The following is a 22,099-nucleotide window of genomic DNA, read 5'->3' on the forward strand; positions in this document are numbered from 1 at the left end:
GTCGAGGATCTGGGAGGACGCAGTGGTTGCCATCAACGCGGAGGGGGTGGCAACCCGTGACATCAAGCACGTCAATTGCTCCATTGACTAATCCATGTTGTACTTCAAGTTTATGTTTTAGATATACTCTGCAATTTAGACACAAAGTCAATACTTTCTCCAATCCGGCTGTGTTGAAGATACATTTTTTAGGGTTTTGTTTCCTTTTTCAACATTGTCTCATAGAAGTGACTACAGATTTGAAGGATTGGCATGAATGACATACATTTAAAATGTTTTTCAGTTACTCGTGCCATGAAATCAGGAGAAGATGTGTTTTGTCCATATAGCTCATGGGTTAGTCTACTATGTAAGATGGATTGTTCATCTTTAGTACACAGACCAGTTCTAATGCTTTTTAAAATGTAAGCATATGTGAGGTCTGCAGACGGGTGCATGTTTTGAATTAGTTCTCTGTAGTGAAAATGTTGACAGAGATTTACATGTCCAATGCTGATGAGGGAATTCCGTCATTGTTTGTTTCCTAATGTTTTGAAAATAGGTTGACCTTTCTCTTTTGTTAACTGGAGGTCTCAGAAAACAATAACATCTTGTCCTCTAAACAGTTCTTCCTAGTTGGTTTTTAGTATCTCTTGCATTTTGAGTTGAATTGAAGCCAACAAGAGGTTGGAAACCATGCTTACTTCATCTATGAGGAGCACTTTCAATTGTTTTAGAATTCTGCACACTTCAGTAGCAGCTTCGGCTGATAATTTGTAGTATTTCAATTTGCTTTGGTTCTAAAGGGAGGAGTTGTACTCAATGTAAAGTTACACTTCCTATGTTGTAGGCAGATAAACCTGTGGGGGTTTTTACTACAGCTGAAAGGATGTTGTTTATTAAGTTTTGTAGAAATGTGATGATTATTTTAATTTAGAATGTTTTACCGGAACCAGCTTCACCACTTACATACAGAATCAGAGGTTTATAATTTTGACAGCTACAGGTTTTAGTTTCATTTTTAAAACCATGTTCAATTTCATGAGTGATTTCTAGATAAATGGTGAGTTGTTCATCATTTAGCTGTGATTCCAGCACTGACAAGTCTTCCTCAGAATGTTTATATTGATATATGTTATTTTCTCCCTCAGTCATGGCTATTTCTGCTTCATTTAGAATGAATGGTTCTCCAAGTGGTGCTTGGCTTGTTTTAAGGAAATGTTGACTGTCTTCAGGATTGTCTTTGTCCGGTTGAGGTTCAATGTCTTCTTCTTGTTTCCATTCATTGTCCAACATTTGTTAGTATTGTTTGAAATTGTCATTTTTTGCACTGCTTTCATTTGCTTTGAATGCAGCTTCACATGAGTCATTGTCAATTAATAATTATTTTTATTTTCTCTAATGTTTAAAAAGTTGGAATAGGGCCATGTAATATGGTACTCTATGTTGTGGAGATTTAAATGATAACTTTATATGATTAATTAGACTGGATTTGGTGTGTTTAAACAGACTTCCTTCACACGTTGTGAATGAATATTTGCCAGTTTTCTTATTTGGTGTAACATTGTTTTTGTAAGTGTAGTTGTGGGCAATGTCATACAGGCACATGTTTTCAAAAGCAGTACTTCTGATTAGGTAGTATGTGTCAATTAAATTGTTTTTTAAAATGTCCTTGCTGTTGGGATCATTTTTGGCTATGTTTTCTATCTCTTGGTTGGATTTTAGAACTCTTTTTCGAGATGAAGCTGGTTCAAGTTTCAGCCAGACAATGTGTTCAGATTTGCCATTTAAGGCTGTAACTGTTAAACGGTCTGCAGCTTCATAGCACCCACATTCTCTATGGGAGAGCATTTTTATACCGAAGCTGTAACATTTCTGTGATAGTGTTTTGTCAGATGATATGTCATCCCAGAGGACTTTATGGCTCTGTTTTCTCAGCTTAGGCATACCTTGCAACTGCAGTGGAATTGTCTGCAATGTATTGTATGCCTATGTTTGCATTGCACACAAAGGCAATGATTGCATTGTAATCATGGATGTACTTGGATGCTTCATCCCTATTAAAGTTGTCTGTATTTTTAGGGGATTTGCAGTTTACGCAGTGTCTAACAGAAGACATCAAGCAATTTACTTGCTCTTTTTTACAAATTAGTCTAGGGAACCCAAATTGACATTTGGATAGTGTTTGCCTTTGTTTTTATATCATTATTTGCCACATTTATGTTTTTGGAAGCATAACACTTTTGTATGTTGGCCACTATCTGCGTTTTCTGAAGGGATGTCGCAGGTAATGTATTGTGCAATAAACTGTAAAACAGTGGTGTCACTATCATGACCAAATTTTGCAGCATCTTCTATCCACAAAAGCTTGTGGATGTGTGGTGCTCCTCTCAATTGATATTCCTTTCTCCAAAAGAAGTGTTGCATTTCTATGAGCAGAGGGATAGTCTTAGTGCAGATAAAATGCATCATGGCAATGAAGTGATGGTGAAAGTACCTTGAAACAATAACATAGTCAACAGAACAGAGTTCTCCTGGTGGTTTTATATCTAGACTAACAAGGGGGGTCCTGGGAGTCCCTCTGCCAGACATTAGTCCTGGTTACGAGAGACTTACCCAGAGTCTTTAGCTCACTATCTTTCACAAAGTAGAAATATCCCAAACATATCAGTCTTTGTCCTGCCCTGGGGCAGTCCAGCACCGAAATGCTAGGCAATTCTACTCTGAACAAGAGTACCAACAGAAAACCCAGACACGTGTTTCGGTCTGGTTGGACCTCATCAGTAGGGTGAATCTGTGCCTCTCTAAGAATAGTGAGCAAGGGGTCCACGTCTGGATTCCCCTAGTAATTTAGGGTGAGACCCAAAGTTACTTAAATATGCAGATTAACAAGGGGGGTCCTGGGAGTCCCTCTGCCAGACATTAGTCCTGGTTACGAGAGACTTACCCAGAGTCTTTAGCTCACTATCTTTCACAAAGTAGAAATATCCCAAACATATCAGTCTTTGTCCTGCCCTGGGGCAGTCCAGCACAGAAATGCTAGGCAATTCTACTCTGAACAAGAGTACCAACAGAAACCCCAGACACGTGTTTCGGCCTGGTTGGACCTCATCAGTAGGGTGGATCTGTGCCTCTCTAAGAATAGTGAGCAAGGGGTCCACGTCTGGATTCCCCTAGTAATTTAGGGTGAGACCCAAAGTTACTTAAATATGCAGATTAACAAGGGGGTCCTGGGAGTCCCTCTGCCAGACATTAGTCCTGGTTACGAGAGACTTACCCAGAGTCTTTAGCTCACTATCTTTCACAAGGTAGAAATATCCGAAACATATCAGTCTTTGTCCTGCCCTGGGGCAGTCCAGCACCGAAATGCTAGGCAATTCTACTCTGAACAAGAGTACCAACAGAAACCCCAGACACGTGTATCGGTCTGGTTGGACCTCATTAGTAGGGTGGATCTGTGCCTCTCTAAGAATAGTGAGCAAGGGGTCCACGTCTGGATTCCCCTAGTAACCCAGAGCAATGCCAGAGGTTAAGATTTATTCTAAACCTTCCAACCATGACCTCTTTTGTTTTACTTTTGTCACCCCGAGTGGGACGGGTATGCCCAGACGTGGGTCCCGTGCCTGCTGGGCCTAGAGACCCAAGCTACTCCTCACTGATGACACCCAACAAGGTCGAAACATGTCTGGGGATGCTTGTGGTCTCGTGCAAAAGGGATGTGACCTAGCAGATTGGGCTGGACTACCCCTTTGGGGGTGGGACCAAGCCTGATTTGCATATGGTCTTTCCCCTTTTGTAATGGCTTGGCAGGCGAAGAACGATGGTCTGGAGGGTTGCCCAGAGCAATGCCAGAGGTTAAGATTTATTCTAAACCTTCCAACCATCACCTCTTTTGTTTTGGTTTTATATCTATTACATCTTAACTTTATATCTATTACATCTTAACTTAAATAAGACACCACCTAGGTTCCTTAGCATACAACATACTTCAGCATGACGTCGGAACCAGTATCATTTTGTATCATGCATGTTTCCAAAGAGATTAGCGTACTCGACTGCAAAACTTCATCTGTGTCTTTTATTTTTTTAAGCAGTTGGGAATCTGATCTGTTTAAAACATTAGAGCCTGTTTTTAGTGTGTGTGTGCAACTCCATAACATAGAGTTGCTAGTTCACTTTCAAAGAGGAGGTGGAACGTGTATTCGACAGTTTGTCTGAATCTGGGGTATTCAGAATACATTCATAAAGAGCAATTTTCTGGTGCACTTTTTTTGTGCGGACCTTTCATCACATCTTCCTCCTTTTCCTGTAGGAAAGAGTAGAGGAAAAGAATGTGCCTCTACATTTTTTTCCTATATGCTCATTAGGGATACTTTGGCTTGATGCATTTGATATGTTTCTAATGCATCGTCAATTGCGTTTTTGAGTGCAGTGGGTGAATTGTATATTGGACTAAAATGTTGGCTGCAGTAACAGGATCTACACTTTCAAATTGGCTAGTTACTGGTGAGTCTTGAATGATTTGGGTGGTTTCTCTTAGGTTTTCCTCTATGTTTACATCTTTGTAGTATTCATTGGGCCTAATAATAAGTTATAAGCTAACCGGCACCTTTGTTTAAGGACTGACAAACTACGAGTCTGCCTTCTGTGGCTGCTATGCCTGAGAGGTCTTACCCTGCCGGGCGCCGGGGCCACGGTAGGCAGACTCTCTAATACTGCTGGTGCTCCCGTGTCCCATATGACTCTGTGGAATGGGGATTAACAAACATACCGTTGCCTGACTTCCCAGCCGCTGGACTCGTAATGAGCCGGTGGCTCCGGGAAGTCAGGTGCCAGTGAATTATTAGGGCTTGTCTAACTTTGTTAATGTTGACTGGTTGATGCCAATATTTTTTATCTTTTGTTGGCACACCATTAACTAGTACAATCAAACTTTGATCTGTTGGCCATTGTGATCCTAGAGTTTGAACGTTTTTATTTGATCTAATGGTAAATATACTACTTTGCCACGGATGCCCTTTAGTAACTCAGATGGAGGTCATTTTGATTATTTCGGTTGAAGGTGTATTATAGCTTAAAATGGGTGCACTGTTTGTGTTATAATGCTCTCATAAAAGTAAAGCTATTGGAGGGCTTTCGGAAGTGGGAATATTTAAGTTATTAATGATAGCATGTGTGGCATTTGTTTATTGTCAAGCTTTGTGTTGCAGTACATGCACACTTTTGAGTGGTTAGTGATTTTGTATTTAGTTTCTGCTGTTAGATATAAAGCCAATTGGAACCATTGGAATTCTTCTTTGTGTTCTATTGTGTAGGCTAGATCTACTATTTTTGGTTTATATTTGGTCTGGTACTGAGTTTTCCAAGGCATGTTCCGCTCCAAAGTATTTACATTGGATGTGCTCTATTTCTTGAAGCAGTTCTCTGTCCCATCTCCAGACCTATGGACTTCTCATCTCATCTTCACTCTCTCCCCTTACTCTTCCACTACCATTAAGGGTGGCACCAAGTGGGAAGTGCTCTTGGCTGGCTTCTTTTCACCTTGCTGGTGCATTAATGTCTACTTCACAGTCACACTCCTGGTTCAAGGCCCTCAGCGCAACCTCCTTCTCTTGAAACAGATTCTGCTGTCTCTCATACACTTCCTTCTCCTGCCTCTCCTAGTGCTTCCTTCCTGCTCTGCCACCTCTGACTAAAGTACCACACCACGGAACTCCACCTCAAAAAACTTTAAATTGCAGTAATTGTCTCCACCTGATGCTCAGCCAACAAACTCTCAGCTGACATCTGTCTTCTCCATGAATACACTGACCTTGACATACTCTCACTCACTGAGACTTGGTTCAATGCCAGCTCAGTCACTTCCTTTGACTCGCTTTTACCAAATTACTTTAAGATCTCCTCCAAGCCTCAACCTCACTGGGCTGGCAATGGGTTTGCCTTAATCTTCCCTGAGTGGATTCCTTCTTCCATCCTACCCACCCATCTCTATTCTTCCTTTGAGAGCCTAATATGCAAACTGGTCATCTCTCCCTCCTCCACCCTAACCATTGCTCCCATTTACCAGCCTTCAGGAACTTCCTCTCTGTTTCCAACTGAGTGGCTCTATTTATATTTTTCCTTACTCTATACCACCTCCAACCTGCTACCCTGGGTGACTTCAACATCCATTTAGATTCCCCATGCACCGCATCCACCCTCTTCATTGACCTCTGCAGATCCCTATCGCTCTCCATTCTTTCATATGGACCAACCCACATTGCCGGACACATGCTTGACACCATCATCCATTCTGACCACCCTCTCTCATCTCCTCTAGTCACCCCTCCCTCTTGGTCTGACCACTGTCTTCTTTCCTCCCACCTGGGTCCGTATGGCCTTGTGACAACTCCTCCAAATGCCCTGCCAACCTCGTTTCACAAACATCTGTCCGATGAAAGCTATGTCAGCTGCTGTTTTCACTTCCACCTTCATTCCCCCTTGCCCACCTAGCTCAGACACTACCTATGATTCTGTTCTCAGCAACTTCTATCTTTCAATTACTAACACCCTTGACATCCTTGCCCAAGTCATGAGGATCCACCTGAAACCTGCCTCCAAGTGTAATTTCTGGTATGACTCTGAACTTGCCGACCAAATGCATACGTGCAGGACTGAAGAACGGAAGTGGTAAACTTCAGGTTCACTCTCTGGCAAAACTGGCAAGCCACCTGCTCCAAAGGCATTGCAATTTATTTATGCAAAAAAAAGGGCCCACATTCAGGCACAAGTATTTGCACATCCAACAACACGGCTGAACAAGTGAAAATCTGCAGGGAACTTGCCAACCCATACACAGTATCCTCTGCCCATACACCTTCCCAGGCCTTTTGCCACTCACTTCACCTCCAAAACTCAGGAGATATTGAACAGACTTGTCATGCACTCTTCCAACCAATCCCTCCCCATTACCTCCACTGACCACTTACTCTGGTCATTCCTCCTTGTCCTCATTTGCCTCTCTCTCACCGGCAGAAGTCAACAGAGTTGTCAAATCCATAAAGGTCTCTTCCAAACAGGTTTCCTCTTGCTCACCAGAACCATCAAGGACAACATGTGCTCTCTCTTCTCTGGCTGATCTTTCAGCCACTCCTTTGCTGCTGGTTCTTTTCAATATTCCCTCACGCACTTCCTTGTGTGCCCCCTCCTTAAAAACTTTAAGCAGACCCTTCCTGCTCGGACAACTATTGCCCCATCTCCATCACCCAATTCCTGGGTATACTGCTTGAGAAGTTGGCCCTCCCCCAACTTATCTCCCTCACTGAACTTGTTGGCAGTCTTCACGACCATCAGTCTGGATTTCGAGCAGCCAGAGGCACGGAAACTGTTCTTTTGAACACCTGTGAAGAACTGCTTGCATCCCTTGATTCCAACTCCCCTGCTGTCTTCATCCTCCTTAATCTCTCTTCTGCATTTGGCACAGTGATCCATCCTCATAAAATGGCTCCATGACACCATTGGTATCTCAGAGTGGGCACTGGACTGGCTTACCTCCTTCCTCACTGACCGCTCTTCCAAAGTCATACTGGACACCTATTTCCTCATTGACCTGTGGCGTTCCCAGGACTCCATTCTTTCACCTTGGCTCTTTACCATCGACCTTACTTTGAAGGCATGCCTCATTTCCTCCTTCACCCCCAACTTCCAGTGCTATGCTGATGACACACAACTCTTATTCTTTAAAATTCCTACAGAAGCCCTTGCACCCTCCTTCATCCCTGACTGCCTCTCAGACATCCAGGCCTAGTGTACTTCTAATTGTATTTGCTTCAATGCCAGCAAAACAGAACTCTTTCCTATTGGGACCTTGACACCCCACTTCTTCCCTACACTCTGTCCTTATTCCACAGGCTCTCCCCCTGTTCCCTCATCGACAGCCAGAAACCTCAGAGTCATCTTTGACTTCTCTCTCTGCATTCTCCCTCATACTCAGGACATTGCCAAGAAGTCCCACTTTCAGCTTTTCCTTCTGAAAGGAATTCTACTTGTCCTCACTTTCCCCCAGAGACTTAATGTTTAATAGCCTCCTTCTTAATCTACTTTTGTCCACTCTGCGACCCCTCCAGTTAATCCAGAATAGGGCAGCAAGTCTTCTCCTTGGCCTCAAACCCCGGGACCGCATCTCTCCTGCCCTTCAAAGTCTCCACTGTCTCCTGATCACAAAACATATAAAATTCAAATCCCTCTGCAACATCCACAAGGCTTTCTGGGGCCAGGGACCACTCTATTTGCAACTCTTTGTGATGAAATACTCCCCCCTAGACACCTGCGTTCCTCTGGCTCCAATTCCTTGCGTGTGAAGCGATTTGCTAAACAGAGAGCAGGTGGTTGATTACTTTCCTCAGAAGGCTCCCTTCTTTGAAACAGACTCCCCCTTCCTCTTTATCTTGAGCAGGACCTCCTGAAGTTCCGGAAAAGCATCAAGACCTTCCTCTTTACCTCTTCCTTCCCACCCCCTTTCCCCTGCTAATTTCACAGTAGATTGACTGGTTTGCAGAGCCGGTATGCACACTCAGGGACCTCACCTCCCACATCTTATCATCCCAGCTGCAGTCTATCTTCTGCACTTGGCTCGGCTCACCCTCCACCATAGGAGATAGCACTTACCTTTCTTCATGGCACCTGCTGCTCTCCATAAGCACCACAACACCTATCCCATACCCTTCTCCGATCTACACTTGCACGTTCTGAATATTCACAAGGCATAGTAGGTGCATGTTCTCCTCCCCATTTTCTCTTCTTTTTGTTGTATTTAATTATTTAACATTGTTGTAATTACCTATTGCCTATCATCCCCTGTTCCCTCCCTTGAAACAATATTTGCTTCCTGTATAAGCACCTAACAACTGATCAATAAATCAATAAATAAATACATAAATCATTGTTTAAGAAAATTAGTGGGGATATGTAGTAATGGCGAAGTACTTTTAGTACGCAAGGTTGTCAGTATGAACAAACTATGGAGGACTTTGCTGTACTGAAATCACAACTGAACAATGAGCAGCGTAGCATTTTCCAAGAAATAACAAAACAAATTGAACATGGTGTGGAACATGAACATAAAAACTGTACCTGCCAAGATACAAGCCTATACTGCTATACGTGAGTGGTGAAGCTGGTTCAGGCAAAACATTCTTAATCAAAATCATCTGCAAGTTCCTTCAACAATTGACAAACAACAAACTGTCAGCTGTTGTAACTGCCCTCACAGGTTTAGCTACCTACAACATAGGTGGTGTCACTTTACACCGATTACTGCTCCTTCCAGTAGAACACCAAAACAGATTAGACTATTACAAACTCAACTACGAAGGCTTGTCCTTCCCTTAACATTTGTCAAACTTTTTGCTAAGCCAAATTCTTCTAATCCCTGTGGCAAAGACTTAAGCACTATCTACCAGAACTGTGCTATCCTATACAAAAGACTCTGAACCATTGACTTTGGCCCAGGCATATTGAGAAGAATTGCAGTTTGTATTTAACTGAAACCATTTGCCCTGCCTTTGAATGTATTTGTGCTGTCTATTCTTGTAACCTTGTCTTTTTACCCCATTATTCAGGGGAGCTAAACTTGTTCATTTACTTACCGGATGTGTAATTGTGGTGTATTCATGTGTGATATTGAGCTGCTTATGCTAGTGTAATGTTTTCTAACTGACTGAGTAAATAAATGTATATTATTTTACCAAGAAACGTTGAGCAAGTGTATACTTGAATCACTGTATTTGTTGGTCCTTTGTATAACTTGTTCTCCTGCTCACTTATACTCTTGAGATAGGTCTGGCTGCTCAGCCATCGCTACCACTTTACCGTGTAGTACAGGCTTGAACCAAAGGTGGAATTGTGCTTACACTTGTAGTCCTAATGGCCTGTAGTGTTCCCAAAGCAAAGAGTACTGCAGGTGATTCTGCCTAACACTTTGTGTTTCCGTAAATATGCTAAGATCATTTTTTTTAATGGTTACTAGACCCTTTTGGATTCAAAGTAATACTTGTTATCTGATCGGCCATCTTCTCTGGTGTTTTGTTTGATTATAGGATTGTGATTTGGTTTAAAGTGTTTCATCATGCCCCCTATGGCCAAGCCTCTTGTACTGCATTGGCATTTGTTCTTTGCTATTTTGGCATTCTGCTTTGTAAACTTTCCAGGTGTTCATTCTGAGGAGTCATTTTGATGTGTCCCATTGTCTGAGGTATTAGGGCTCTGTCTGCCACTGTGGTCATTAAAATGTATCCTTCCACTGTGATTTGATTGCTAGTGGAGAGCATCCCCATACATGATATGATATGATATGGCTTTTGTAACACGCCTATACATATAACTAATCTGCCTCGTGGTTAAGTCTTTCTTAGCTTCATTGAATTGCTTCAGTTGTTCCAGTATGAGCTGTGGTTGGTCTTGAAAGGAAGTGATTTTATGACCTTTCCATATTGTCTGTTGTTTTTCAAGGGCTAGTTGCATGATCCTCTCCCTTACTGCATATCTCACGAAGCAGATGTTAATGTGTTTCAGAGGCTTGTCAGGATCTGGTCTGGGTCATTATGTACTGTGAGCACTTTCTTTTTAGTATGGTACACCTACACCTAAAGTACCAGAGATTAGCTGAAGGATAAATGTTTTCATGTGTTGACCTGCCATGCCTACCATAACCCTAATATGTGTAAATGTGTGTATCAATCTCTCGCATCTTTTCTGACATTTATTTCAGCTTTTTCAGGGCTGTGCTGAGAACCTTAAGCTGAGACACCATACATCTTCCAGCTGTGAAATTCTTCTTTGAGCCTCCTCGATTCTCTTAGCCATTAAGATCTGGTGTATTCAACGATCTTTGATATCTGATGTAATTAAGGCCATATCTTTAGCCATGTTGTGGATCATGTTATACTTAACCTGCGGAGTAGGATAACTGTCTTCCAAACCTGAGTCCATTGTTTTAGGTAATATATTCTCATCTGACTGTCTAGACATGATTTTGCTTCACTTGCGTTGTTTATTTTTCAAACTACAGTGTGCCACCTTACTGTGTCTTCCCCTCTCACCGAACAGCCCCTGCCAGATGACTACTGGACAGGCAATGGTGCCCATGCAATGTGGAGGCTGTTGAGGTATATTAAAGAGGATTTACTGCATTACTGTCTGAGTTGTGCTTACTTCTGCTGCTCTGGGTGTATACAAATATTATTGTGCCTCTTTGTGATCTGCTGAGCTTAGCATGATTTCATATTGCTCAAACTTATTATTGAGCCAACATACTCCTGCCTTCATTATCCTTCTCTGTATTCAGATGATGCTGCCCAAGAGTAAAGAGCATGGGGTACCCCTGTACCATTATCTTTCTGACCTCTATATAACACTCTGTGTTCTCAATTATCACGCTTTAATTAAGTCTGCACTATGCTATGTGTCAGTCGATGTTTTGGGGCATGCCGTGGCCAGCAGAACTCAGGGGTTATTCCCTTCTGTGTTTGCTCCATTTACTTGCTCACATTCAGTCAGCAAAAACTGTGGTACATCTGCTTTACACTCAGATACATTTGCCACTCTCGGTTCCTCTAATACTTGTGCCTCACCTATGGTGGTGGGCAGGCGTGGGTACTGAGTCACAATGGTGGCTCTCCTGCAGTGCGATAATGCTCAAGCGCAGTTATTATGTAGGCCACATGTCGCAATGCTCTGGCCTCTTGCTTGCTCACCCACCTCGACCAAATGCTTGTGTTCTTACAGCATTCTCGGACTTGACCATTGGTTCAACAGTGAGCTTGAGACCCTGGGGAGATGTTATTAACCCTGAGTGGTGTGGTAGTAGGATATATAATCCCATTTTGTTCTTTTCACATGTTGGAGATGCGGAGGAAGGTGTCATTTTCAGTGCTGCTCAATAGCTCCCAGTGTTTATGTATGATTCATTGTCATTGCTTTAAAAGAAAATCAAATTGTTGATAGACGACTAAGCATGAGATGGGCAGAAATTAGTTGAAGAGATAGGTTTTAAGAGTTTTACAAAACAGAAGTAAGGAATCAGTGTTATACAGGTCAAAACAGCAATTTCTAAAGACGGGGACCCAAGGCAGTAAAATGATGCCTCTTCTATAAACAAAACAAGATGGGGGGATAGCCTGTCAATGTTGATGGGTAAAATAAAGAAAATGTGTAAGCTGATGTGCTTAAATCCTCAGACATATACCGGTAGAAGAATGCTCTTTCATCACAAAAGAACATACAATAAATAATAAATAAGATTTGATGGGAAGCAGTGAGCTTCTTAGAGTGGGGTGAGTTTGAGGGATATTCTGACTAGGTTGTGGAGTGGAGTAAATGGAACAGTTACAGGCGACAAGACATAAGTGGACATACATAGATAAAGGACAACCAACATTGGACATTTCTAAGTTCAGGTAGGAAGCATGGCCAGCTGGGCTCGGGACATGGCCATGATGGATGAAGTGATAGCATGAGGCAGAGGAAGTGAGACTCATAGGCTGGAGGTGAGGGAAAAATATTAGCTGGCAGGCAGATGAGAGATATGTTAAGAGGGTAACTCAGAGGCAAGGAGGTAGGCTTTTCGTTTGGTCTGAACAAATTTGTGTGGACTGTTTCTCGGATGTCCGGGGGAAGAAAATTTCATGCAAGTGGAGCATACAGAGAGAAAGATCAGACGCAGGAGGAAGCCCATGGATGGGAAGGAGCCACAAGTGTAGTCGAGGGGTCAGAGCAGAGATTACGAGAAGGCTTTTAGAGTTGGATAGACGAGGATACATACAGTAGTTCCTTACCGTGGATAGATTTGTGAACCAGGAGAAGACATTTAAATCTGGCCCTATTTTGCATCATCAGCCATCCAGTCTAGTGAAGATACGAGGAAGAAGGTGTGAAGTTTGGGAGTTCAAAGAGAGTTCTGGAAGCTAAGGTAATGATCTTGTCAAGAGGACAGAAACAATAGTTGAGGAGACCAAAGAGAATACTGGCACAGTAGTCGAGTTTAGAGAAGACATGTCTGCTTAAGAGATGCTTGGTGGTTTCAAAAGGAAGGAGGTGTCTGAATGTCATATTATTTAGGAGGTTGAGGTGAGATATTTTACCAGTTTTGGAGATGAAAGTAGTAAAGAGGTGAGAAGGATTTTAGATGACACCAAGGTTTCTAGCTGAAAGTTAGTAGTTAAGAGTGTCAGGTGGGAACTGGACAGGTAGAGGAAGAGATGAGAAAGAGTTTCTGGTTGGAAAGAAGTGTACCTCTGTGTTGGTAGTGTTTAAAATTAGAGAGTGTGAATCCATGCACTATTTAATGGCAGGGAGAAAGTTGAACAGTTTGATAAAGAAATCAGAGGAGATTTCAGGACAAGAGAACAAGATTTTAGTGTTGTCCACGATAAGTTGGTACGAGAACCCAAAGGAGGAGATTAGTGCCTCAAAAGCATAAGTGTAGAGTGTAAAGAGAAGCGGACCCAAGGAAGAGTCTTGTGGAACATGAACAGTTAGAGGAGTGAGTAGATAGGTGCTCTTGCTCCAAGAGGCAGAGAATCAGTGAGGTACAAGGTAGGAGTCAATCAAGGCAAGGGCTTGATCGCAAATCCCAAAGAAGAGAGTACTAAGGTGATTAGAGTGATTGCCAGTGTAAAAGGCAGCAGACAGGTCAAGAAAAATTAGGATACAGGATGGATGTGAGTGCGTAGCAGAGGAAATGAAGTTGGACACATTCATGATAGCAGTTTCCATGGAATAACAAGAGTAAAAACCTGCTTGTAGGGGGGTCTCGGAGGATATGAATGTCTAAGAAATTGGTAAGACGGTTGAACAAAACCCTTTCTAGCACTTTACAGTAGTGCAGAAGGAGTGACACTGGGGGGATAGTTAGCCATTAGATTCTGGTCAGACATTGTCTTTTTTAGGAGAGGGATATCCATGGTTGTTTCGAAAACAGAGGAAAAGCAAGCAGAGTCAATGCACAGGCGGAAGAGTTTAGCGAGGTGAGAAGTCACCATAGGGGCAATAGGCTTGACTAGCTGAGGAGCAAGAGGGTCTGATGGGGCACAAGATGGGTTAGCATTTAATCAATTGAGATATCACTTCATCAGTATTACTGTGACTAAAGTGGGAGATGGAGGCAGTGGATGATGATAGAGTAGGCACAGCGTAAAATGTAGGAGGAGGGAGCGTGAGGAATGTCAAGAGAGAGTCTCACATATTGGTAATTTCTGCAGCAAAGAATTCAGCTAGGTCATTAGCTGTGAGAGTAGAGTTGATAGTCATATACTTATGGGGAGTGAGGAATGAGGTTAGGGTGCCCTGTATCTGGCTAGCAAGGATGGCTGCAGTGAGAATCAACAAAGGTTAGCTAGACTTCTGTTTTAGCTCTATCAAGATTGGATATGAGAGAGTTCAGGGCAGAGAGGTAAAGTTGCAGGTCCACGTGGAAGTGGGTACGGCTCAATTGGTGTACCAACCAACGTATGTTTGTTCAGAGACAGCATATGAATGGGGTGACCCATGGTTGAGGATGCCGATACTTGGCGGTGAAAGCAAACAGTGGGAAGTGAGAGGAAAATGAGTCATACCGTAGGGATTAGAAGCTGGAGAAGGCAGTGTTGGTGGAAGTGGTGTCAAGTGTGAAGGAGATGAGTGAGAGCTGTAGGTCAGAGAGAAAGGGGAATGGCAGAAGGTTTACATTTCCTTTCAGTAATAGGTGAAGCGATTGGTGAGGAAAGGTCAGAGGGTGGAAATGAGATGGTGGTGGAAATTGAGTGATCAGATATTAATGGTGTGACAATAGTATTAGTGGCTGAAAGAGAAGTGGTTATGAGTAAGAGGTCCAAAGAGTTAGCCCCTGTGTGGGTAAGTAGGTTATGTATCGATTGTAGAGTGTGGTCACTAAGAAATGACTGAAGTTCAGATTTCTGGGAAGTGGTTGTAGAAGGAAGGTTAAAGTATCTCTGTTGAAGCTCTAATGTTGTTGTTGCTTACCCTCAGTTACTTTCAGTTTGAGTGGAACTAAAACTAACAGAGGATAAGCAGCAACAACATTGGAGTCTCATCAGAGAAACCATTATGATGGAATGATGATGGTAAACATTGACATTACTTAAAATCCAGTGTTAACATTATTTGGAAGTATGGTCTGAAGAAATTGTGGAAACATGAAAGACAGACATTTCAGGTTCTAATAATCCTCCTGAATAGTTTCAATTGTATGAACAAATGTGATCATTGGTAATACATGTTTTGTCACAAATGGAGGGTTACAACATGTATTTACAGTACAAACAATTCCTTCGGTATACTAATGGCATTATTGATTTGGTTGTTTTGGACAAAACCAGATTATGCTAATAAAAGAATGCCTTTTTATAACTAGTTTATACTAGCGTGGAAGAGAGAATTGAGTGCATGTTCCTTTTTTTTGCCACATCGGTTCCTCACTAGGACAATCCTGCTTCAGATTTCTCAAGAAGGATCTTAGCATGGGTATGATGTTTTTTTTTCTTTTTGCTCGGCACCAAGACGGTCAAACATGTCACAAACTGTCTACAAGTTGTTCTTATTGGAAGAAAAATAAACTGTTCACACTGTATATCCAGATGAGGAGATACCAACACTGGGCTACGATCTTGTCCCACAATCCCAAGTAAATCCTTCGTATTGAGTGACAAGATTTGATGGGGTAGAGAGGTAGCAAGAAGAGATGATGTTGGCTGGCCGAGTTCAAAAGAAAACATCTTGCAGAATGAGCTGACCAAGTAACCGGTATTGTGGCCTGGTACTCGAGTACCAAACCTCTACTAAGAATTTAAGCCAGTGATACAATATCATGAGCTTCGGCTATCTAAATCAAATAAAATAAATTAGCCCTGGTCAAAGAAAATATCACTTCTGTTGCCTCTGTCACATCTTTCTCAATTTATTGTAACTCAGTTTTTGTGCCAACACATTTTGTGCACAGCACCAAATATTTCTTGCTGAAGATCTCATTGACATTTTACAAATGTCAAGAAACAGCATGATTCTTATATTGCCAGATAGGACTTTGCCCTGCAAAAGAAGGTCGAAGGGTGTACGCAAAATTTAAAATACTCGAAGTTTCTCTGAAGCTAACTTAAATATCTGAATATGTTTGCACAAGTGTCTGGTGTGTAATATTCCGAATACACTTTTTGAGAATTATAGCCATTCCCTTTTACTTCTATAATTGTTTTGAGCAGAAAACAAGTGTGGCTTAGTTAGCAATCATTTTCTATTAGGAACTTTGAAAGGAACTCACTTAGTTGAAGGTTATTCATAATTAGGGGTTTCCAGATGGTGCTGCTGAGGTGTTATTTTTACACATCATAATCTGTCTACATAATCATGCAGATGAATTTGTAACACCATAAGCCATGGACTTTTTCAAATAACGTTTTATTAGTTATATTAGTAAAGGCATTGCTGTTAATCGTACTGTGCTTATGACTCCCACTCATTCAATATCCAGTCACTTAGTATGACCCACACATACTAAATAGCATACTGCAACAAATCAAAATGAACGAACGCAGAAAATAAATTGTATTCTGCTTCTAGCATATGTACATGAAAAGTCCATGTGAGCACTGCACACAGGCCATAGCCTGCTGCTGTGCTACTTCAGGGCTCAAGTCCACGGAACACACGCGTGCCCGGAGTACACCCACCTTTTTCAGAGGGCAGTTTGATTTGTTAATTTCTGGTGACACCACATTCAATTGGTATGTTAATGAGCCCCCCCTTTTTTTCTGTAGGACTTGACCCCTGATAGGGACGAAGTATGCGTACCATGAACAGAGCATGGTCTACTGTTGTGCCTTTTCAGCAGTACCTCTGCCCCATTAAATGCGTACTTGCACCGTTTGACCTTCACATGTGCCGTGACAAACTGTCCAGTCCCTTTTTTTATTTTCCCTGCACGATGCATCCACAACGACCACATTTCCATAGAGGCCAAGAGGAAAAGCGTATGGATCTGCTCTCTCAGTACTGCAGCTCAGCCCAGAGGACATGGTTTGTGTCCCTTGCACTGTTGGCCATGGCTTCTTGCCATGCCCTGCAGTAACTTGGCACACGGTATGGCCTATGCCCAGGTCCATTACCAGAACATGCAAAGTATGTCCTCTAGTCATGACGAGCATGTATTGCATAAGATGTCTGCCTCTGACCATGCCCTGTGAACTTTCCCACGTGTATAGCGCCCACAGTCCTGACTTCCAGGCATGCATTGTGGTGGTATGCACTGGAAATAGATGACAGCCATGACATGGGTTTAGCGCTTCTGCTCGTGTCATGCAATGTCCATGAGCAGTGGGGAGGGGGGGTATGATTGAATTACCAATTAGCGTACAACAAAAGGTCCATAAAGGAAACAAAAAATACAAATAAGAAAGGTGGAAGCTATTATATGTAACCATTTTAAAGTAAATATGCAAACGATCAACGTAGTTAATTTGATGGTGGATGAAATGTTCGATCAGGAACAGGCTGAGGAAGCACTGCACATTCATTTATTTAACATCCATTGGATTTTTTTATTGCATGGAGTGGGGGCAGAGAGTGCAAAACCGTTGTGGGCAAGAAGCAGCCCTCCACATTGTTTGACTTACAACACAAATGACCCTATGACATTCAATTTGCTGGTAAGAGATAATGGGAGTTTTATGCCAAAAACTCTTTGAGTGTGCCAGTTTGCGCGCCACTGGGGGAAAAAAACGGTACCGCCTGCTTCCCGATCTATGCAGGAAACCACCAGACTCTCAATTCAGTTCTGGTTTTGATGGGCAGAGAGGATTGAATCCATATATTGCGCCTGCAGAATGCACGGGTGTCATTGGAACGCCCGCCGCCATGCGCATACAGAGCAGCCGGCATCACTGCTTCTTTTCTGGTTCAGTGCATAAAGGCAATGGAAACCAGGTCCACATGTATTCCTATCCATCTGTTATTTCTCACACAGAAACATTTGAACATCATAGGGAGACTACTGCCTGGGGTTAAAAACACAATCCTTTCCATGGTATTTCCCACATTTTAATGGGACCATAGTGTAATGTGAAAAGACTATCATTTTGTGTTTGTGAAATTTCAGAATGCTCTGCCCAATGAAAGCAACCTAAAAAAAACAATAAAAGAATACAAAAAAATTATATATATACACAGAATGGCCAACTCCCAAGCCCACAAGGAAGCAACAAGAAAGGCACAAGCCTTGAATCTGTTCAACGAAACATTAAGAATTAGCCCCAAACAAGCAAGCGCGCCGCCAGCAGGCATAGATAACAACGAAATCGCTTTGTTGAAGGAACTTGAAAAATTGCAAAAAAAAGAAGTAAGCAAGTGGTGGGAGGAACATTCATTACAAAACTACATAGAAGTAGGAAGAATCCCACGAGGTTTACGCATATTGACAATTCCTTCTTTTGAAGAACAAGACCCTGAAATGCTCCAGGAATGGAGCGAAGCAACAAATGGGTGTTCGAAAACTTTGTTACAAATATTAGTGAAGTATGCTGGCGGAGACAGGGCTAAACTATTGGTCAAAATCCTAGAAATAGAGGAAAAACTAAAGAAAATACCAGAAAGTGAAGAGGCGAAAAAATTGAAAAGTAACATGGAAAAAAACATGACCAACTATGAGGAAGAGATAAAACAGAGAAAACAAAGGAAGTTTCTGAGAGACAAGGAGGACTATGAAAAAGGCAGAGTTTATACATTTGCAAGAAGATTCGATCAATTAAGGCAAACATCAGCCCTAGGCGAATCTTCAATCCCAGAAGTGATCGAAGGAGAGGGAGGTACCAATCCATCAACCTCCGAGTCAGACGTCACTGGTAGTGAGAGTGAGGAGTCCACTACTCGTCTTAATTTTTTAGACGAAATGAAACTGTTGTGCCAAGATGGCAAAAAACAAAAAAAAGCAAGGGGTGGAAGTCAAATGAGGGGAAGAGGCAGAGGAGGCCGAAAAAAACGAGGAGGGGGCAGAGGGGCAATAGGAGCAGCGAACAGCACCCCGGGCAGATCTCTGCGCTCTGGCAAGTAGAAAATATGGTGCAAGATACAGAGGCAAGTTTACAGATTATTAACTTGTCAGACCATATTCTCACAGATAATCAGGAGAAACTACTAGGCATGGGCCTGAATTTTTGCCCCACATCTGGGTTCGATTATGTACAAACCCGCATTGACTTCGACCAGTTTGTCAGAAAAATACGTCTAAAAAAGTTTTTTGCAACCACCGAGTTCAAAACACGGACAGTCACAGCATGTGAAGGAAGAACAGAAATATCCATCGCTGAAATTGGGGTGTTGTCTGATTTGGTAGAATTACAGAAAGGCACGGAAGTAAATGCCGAACAAGAGCAAAAAGCTATTGACTTTGCAGAATTGGAGATCAGAACGGATTGGACAGTCAAAAGCAATTTAAAACAAAAGTCCAAATTTAATCCGATGATCACTACGGGAACGAACATAGATGCATTTCAAACCTTGGTCATAGAAGATCTAAAAAAACTGAGAAGACGGAAAAGACAGACAATAAAAGATAATCTCACTATAAAGGACAGGCTGGCCCTAAAAGAATTACATGACCTCCCCAATTGTATAATCAAGCCTTCAGATAAGGGAAGAAACATAGTTCTCATGACCCGAGAATATTACATTAAGGAGGCATACAAACAGCTAAATGATAAAAAATGCTACGAAAGAGTACAAAAGAATCCCACCAAAGAATTGGAAAAAAAGGTGAAAGATTTCGTAGCTATTTGGGAACACAAGGGCATTCTAGATGAAGACAACTGTAAATTTTTACAAACAACAAACTCCATCACCCCAACGATATATTTTCTCCCCAAAGTACATAAGAGCATGAAAGAACCACCGGGGAGACCAATTGTATCATCGGTAGGCTCTGTTTTGGAGAATATGTCCAAATTTATTGATGAGACACTGTTTCCATTCGTCTCTTCATTACCCTCCTACCTCAAAGACACTAAGGACTTCCTATCTCAAATAAATCACATTCCCTGGGAATCGAACTATATGATGGCCACCATGGATGTGGTGGCATTATATACGTCCATTGATCATGACTATGGAATGAAAGCATGTGAAAAATACCTCAACACTAGATCTCTGAACTACTATGAACATACTCAAATGATTCTCCAAATGATAGATATGTGCCTGACGAATAATGTGTTCATTTTCAACGATGAATTTTTCAGACAGATACAAGGCACAGCTATGGGTACTACCTTCGCCCCACTTATGCTAATTTGACCATGGGGGCTTGGGAAGCAACGGTGTTTGGGTCCGAACAAAATCAGACCCTTATGGAAGATGTCGTCATTTGGCTCAGGTACATAGATGACCTTTTTATAATCTGGAAAGGAACAGATCAAGGTTGGATGGAATTAGTTAGGTTATTGAATCAGAATGAGAACAACTTACGTTTCACTGAAACACACAGTCGCTCTTTCATAACCTTCTTGGATGTGAACCTTCGCATAGTTGATCAGACTCTGACGTGTGAACTACACAGAAAACCCACCGGCTCTAATACGCCATTACACGCTGAAAGTGGACATCCGAAGAGTCTCATCTGGAGCGTACCTTATGGCGAGTTCATAAGGTTAAGACGGAATAGCTCCACATTGGAAACCTATGATCAAGAGAGTAGAATAACTGCTAGAGGTTTCAGAGGACAATGTTATCCAAAAAAGATTATTGAGAGAGCGTAACTGAAAGCAAGAAGTCAAGACAGACAAGCTCTGTTGGCGGATAAACACACAACGACCAATATAGAAAATGAACCGACTCGCCTCATCCTGACTTTCAATAGTCAAATACCCGACATCAAACGGGTGTTACAAAAGCACTGGAAGGTATTAACCATAGATAAGGACATTGGGAGATCTTTGAAAGGGTATCCGGAAATCAGTTTGAGAAGAAATTCCTCTATCAAGGACACATTGGTACATAGTTTTATGCAAAAAGAAGAAGCTGTAGGCGCCAATATATGGCTGACAAAGAAAAAGAGCGGATTCCATAAGTGCACAAGGTGCAATATATGTAAATTTGCCAAGAATTGTGACACTTTCAAGCACCCCATAACAGGAACTACGGTGACCATCAATGAGAAAATTACGTGTGAGACAGAATATGTGGTTTACATCCTGGCATGCTCCTGTAAAAAATGGTATGTTGGGAGTACAAAATGTAAATTAAAATTGAGAGTACAACAACATGTGAGAGCCATCCGACATAAAGATGCCAACTATCCAATGGCGAAACATTTCACAGATTACCATGATAGTGACATGAAGAGTTTTTGCTTTTTTGGAGTCCACACGATTGAGACTAGTCCCAGAGGGGGAGATAGAGAAAGCAAGCTGAGGCAACAAGAGACCCGCTGTATCCTTGATTTTGAAACTAAACAGCCAAATGGACATAATATTGACGAGGAGCTTTACACCTGTATAGGACACTAGAATCATATTGCTGGATACCAAGTACTTAGTATTAATTGAGAACGTAATGTTTTGTTGGACAATGTTTTTAATAGTGATTTTTTAATGTTTTTTAGGGGATCACGGTATATTGTTATGTCACAGATGTGGGGTGGTTGTCTCTGATACTAACATCTCCTTGAGACTTTACCGACTTAAGAATTTGGACATGGCAGATAAGGATATAAATATGTTGTATAGGCATTCCCAAAATGCACCAAACTGTGGTCGAATGTATCATAGTGAGAATGAATATGCATATGAAGTTAGCACTTTAGCACCATGCACTTTATAATAATGGCAGCAAGCACTATGCACTTTATAACTGAAGGCTGCGATTAATCGACCAAATGGTTGGTTGATGAAACCAGGCTGCTGGCACTATGCACTTTAAGAAGAATATTGCATGTTCTGACTCTTTTGCACTATGCACTTGATATTTGGAGAATGTTATATTCTTGATCAGAGAAATGATGCAATTGTGGGGGATATGCAATGCTAAAATAAATGAATCACAATGGTGAGGATTGTAATTAAAACAGCGAAGAAACTAGAATAACAATAATTATTGCTTTGGC

The sequence above is a fragment of the Ambystoma mexicanum genome, chromosome 7q (genome assembly GCF_040938575.1).
Source record: "Ambystoma mexicanum isolate Mex_15411 chromosome 7q, UKY_AmexF1_1, whole genome shotgun sequence".
In the NCBI taxonomy this organism is placed as follows: domain Eukaryota; kingdom Metazoa; phylum Chordata; class Amphibia; order Caudata; family Ambystomatidae; genus Ambystoma; species Ambystoma mexicanum.